The sequence below is a fragment of the Thamnophis sirtalis genome, unplaced genomic scaffold (assembly GCF_051295495.1).
Source record: "Thamnophis sirtalis isolate CommonGarterSnake01/CBP01778 unplaced genomic scaffold, rThaSir2_p1.2 scaffold_7, whole genome shotgun sequence".
Taxonomy (NCBI): Eukaryota; Metazoa; Chordata; class Lepidosauria; order Squamata; family Natricidae; genus Thamnophis; species Thamnophis sirtalis.
In genome coordinates, this window is record NW_028261387.1 from 83,721,679 (window position 1) to 83,726,298 (window position 4,620).

Sequence of the window (4,620 nt, forward strand, 5' to 3'; positions counted from 1 at the left end):
AGAGTATTTAGTATTTTATTAATATTTATAGGCCGCCCTTTTCCCCGCGGGGACTCAGGGCGGCTTACATAAAATAGGGAGGGGGGTATAAACAATAAACATAAAACAATACATAAGAGTTAAAATAGTACTCAACATTCATTCTTCATTCGGGTGGGGACAGATTGTGATCTTATCCCCAGGCCTGACAGGATAGCCAGGTCTTGAGGGCTGTGCGGAAGGTCTGGACGGTGGTGAGGGTACGAATCTCCACGGGGAGAGAAACAGAAATCATAGTCCCACCTGGGGTCATTGGGAGATTCTGCTTGCTAGATAAAGGAAGAATCCGACATCTGTAGTTGAAACCTCTGGCATAAAAGAGGATTGCCACAAGAGAATTGCGTTTAGCTGCTGCTGTGATTCTGTCAGTGAGAAGGTGAAGAAATGCTTTTGGTGAACTCTGCTCAGCTATTTTGATTCATCTCCTATTTACAGAACCTCTGCAGAAGGCTTACTTTATGCCCTTGCGATACAGTGGTCCATTGCTTCTTGGAAGAATGGAATTCAGTCTCTTTATGTTAGCATCTGCAGCAGCTATCAGTTGTACAGGTAGATTTGTGATTTGAACAAGGTCTGGCCCAGCCAAAGAACCGTGAATACCAAACAGCATGAGAAATATGGAAAATAAACATACTGTACTTTATGCACGCGCAAAAATCCATTTGCTCCTTAGGCATGCACAAAATAGACAAAAACGTGCCACGAGTGATGGTTGCCAGAGTCTGGTTTGTATTTTCCAACTGGATAACAAAGGCCACTTATATTTACTGTAAATATTATTCTGTTACCTAAAGTAGAATACCGATTACACACTGGACTTCTTTCAAAACAAGGAGAAGTTGAACATCGGTTTACTTAAGTTTTTTCAAGATTTGCTCGAGATAACAAATTTCAGCAGGCCATGTTTAACCTCCTGCCATTTATGCTGACCATTAGCATCTTTAATCAATTTTATTAGAGAATAAGAAGATATTTATAAACACGTACTTGAAACCAATGGCATGATTTGGAAAAGGCTTTCTTGGCTCCAGACTAAATTGATGCATGTCAATGTGTGTATGTCCTTGAAGCCAAGCTTGATCCTTGACTGCTCTATGGATACTCGGCTGTCACTTCTCTTCAAAAGTATATGGAAATGGTTTATCATTGCCTTTTCTCTGGATGATTTCTGGACTTCCAAGTGTGGCCTACAGCTTAGAGATCCCCCTGATTAGCTCTGAAAATATGTACGCATGTATAATTGTTGCAATCTGTGTATCACGGTGTGTTTAATTAAGACTGGATTAACTGGATGCAGAAACAGTTTTTACTTCGTTCTCCCCCCCCCCTTCCTCTCCAGAAGAGGATCAGGAAATAGGGAATCATGAGAAAAGATTGAGCCAAGAGAGAAATGTGTTCTCTAAAGAGGATGGTGGGTAGAACAAGCTGGATGTTTGGAAGAAAAAGGTATTTTGCTGCTAAAAAAAAAAAAATCACTGCTATAATGCTTTACAGGAAAAAAATGTCACTTGCAAGAGGAAAAGTTGTTCATTTTCATGCCATGTCCCTAACCGTATCTTGGTTAATACCGTATGTTTGGTGGCACATTATTGCCACTAAGGTTATTTGTGAATACCGTTTTGAAGTTTCATTTGTATTTCTGTCCATTGCAATATATTTTTTGGAATTATTCCCAATCCACAGTCTTTTTTAAAAAAATCTTAAATCATGAGAACAGATCAGTGTAAGATATGTACATTCCAAGGGGTGGGTTTTGCGGTTTGGAGATTCCTTGTGGTCATTGGGCATGGTTTGATGTAGCATCACTGTACTTTGGGAAGACTATTTTTTTAAGTTTATTTAAAATTATTTATTTAAAACTCAATAGTTAAATAGGTGGGGGGGGGGTTCTATGCTGAAGATTCTTTGTCTGACTCATTAAGTGAAAAACTAACTGGCTTGTAATTTTAACTGGACCGAAAAAAGGTCAGGCAAGAGATAAGTTAGCAATTTATAAAAGAATGGCCAAAGATTTGATCATTCTTGTCTGCCTGATTTGGTGCTTTCTCTGTTTTGGTAGATTTGTTGCATAAAATTTACTGGGATATTCTCTCTGTATCAACTCCCCCAACCAAGCAGTCCTCTAGCACAGTGGTCTCCAACCTTGGCAACTTTAAGACCTGTGGACTTCAACTCCTAGAGTTCCTCAGCCAGCAAAGCTGGCTGAGGAACTCTGGGAGTTGAAGTCCACAGGTCTTAAAGTTGCTAAGGTTGGAGACCACTGCTCTAGCAGACTCGGTTTCCAGAAAAACTGCTGGATGCTTTGTCTCTCAGGCAATATTATTCTTGGTGAGCCTTTTTATTTCCTAAATAAATTGGCTCTCTACAACCTGCCCTCTTTGCAAAACTGGAACACCAAAGCTGAGAAGTAGTAGCACCATCTTACCCAAAGAACTGGTTGTTACAGCCTGATTTGAACTGAGACTATGGATGGAAAAGCGATGTAACTGGCTTTCTTGTGACCGTTCACTGTTGAATGATGCTTGTGGTGTGTTCCAGAAGGTCTTCCCTTCAGCCTGCTTCAGGGTGAATGTGTTTGGGATTAAACGGGATTTAAAGCTACAAAGGACACCTACAGCCTGCCATAAAGGTTCACCGCTTTCAGCAAAACTCCAAACCTTGGTTGGGCGCAGAATGAAGGCTTTTGATGCACCCAATAAAGGAGAATCATCCTGAATGAGACATCATCAGCTGGATACATCGCGTAGGGACTCAAGTTGGCCAATGGTGGTTTCACGCAGTGATGGATTTACTTTCAAATCAAATGTATTTATGGTGTATGTAACAGAAGGGATCTCTGTTTTTACCCAACAATGTACAGTCTATTTTCATCCATTTCTGTGGACAATTTGTAATGTACAAATAAACTATTCAACTCTAACTAGAAGCTGACTTCTTCTCCCATCTCCCCACATTAAAATCCGTCATTAAAATCTAGTGTTCTATTCGTGGCACGACAAAACCACGGTCCACTAAAGCGCGCCCGATTAAAGCGTGTCGCTGACGTCATCAGCAGCGCGACAACAGCGACCTTGGAGAAAAAAGGGCGCTTTAAAAAGCGCTTTGAAAGCAAGCTGATTCAAGTTAAGGTAAGGGTTAGGGTTAGAGTTAGGTTAAGGGTTAGGTTAAGGGTTAGGGTTAGGTTTAGCATTAGGTTAAGGGTTAGGTTTCGGGGGGGTTAGGTTTAGTGGTTAATTTTAGCTTTAGCGCTCACAGCGTGCTTTTTTCGTTGCGCTGTGATGACGTCAGGTACGCGGTTTCGTCGAGCGCGCTTTAGTCGAACGCGGTTTTGTGGTGGAACCGTTCTATTTTTTTAACAATAATCCAAGGGATTGTAATTTGTTTAGCATAAAAATCCAGTGGAACAGCTTGTGTCCAGAAGTTGTGGGCACTCCCAACACTGGAAGAGACTGGACAATAATTTACCTGAAATGCTATAGGGTTCCCTGCCTGAGCAGGACGTTGGACTAAAAGACCTCCAAGGTCCCTTCCAACTCTGGATGTACTATTGGGCTCATTCCTCCCCTTTCCTTATTTTAACAGAGTTGGAAGGGACCTTGTAGGTCATCTAGTCCAACCCTCTGCCCAAGCAGGAGACCCTACACCATTTCTGAAAAATGGAGTCCGGTCTCTTATTTAGTTCGTTAGTTGCTGATAGTTATTTTGTCACTCACATACAAGATAACAGGAATAGGAATAAACATAAATAAAAACACAGGAAATGGGTACAAATAGGACAAGGACATTAGGCATGATGGTGCACTGACCTCTTAGGAATGGGGTGAGGTCAACAGTAGGTAGTTTAAGATTAAAATTATGTGGGTCTGAAGATGTTACCACAGAGTTAGGTAGAGCATTCCAGGCGTTGACCACTCTGTTGCTGAAGTCCTATCTTCTGCAATCTAGTTTTGAGTTCTTTACCTTGAGTGTGTGGGTGTATTGTGTGCTTGTGCATTAATGCGTTTGAAGCTGAAGTTGTCATTGACAGTAGGATGACACAGGCAGCGTTTTTCTTGAAAGCTTCCAGTGATGGAAGCTCCCACAACTTCTGTTCCATGGGTTGATTGTTGTCACTGAAAATTGGAAAGACTCCAGTTCGGTTTTGTCCTATAACCTGTGCTAGATTTCAATTTGGGATTCAACCTTGGAGCACACATTTTCCCCGTGGACAATGTAAGGAGGGTGAGACGCGTCACAGTTCTGCTGTATAGAATCTGCTTGAGCAGGGGGGCTGGACTAGAAGACCTCCAAGGCCCCATCCAGCTCCATTCTGAAACCTTCCTCTGACGCTTGCCCGAGGCACGTTCCTCTGCCTGCTGCTTCTCCTACCTGGGAATTTTCTAGACTTCAGTTAAATCTAGCTGGGCCTCCCAGGAAACAGCCTCCCGGATCCTCACCATGATCCATTGCAAAGAAAGCCAACGGTGGCATATCGGGACGGCCTCTTTCGACTCGTGGAAACCCGGCTCCTCCCGGCCTCCTCTCCCTCCTCCTCCTTCCGCGCTGTCCTTCTTCTGGCGGCCGCGGGAGGCAAGCGCGGCA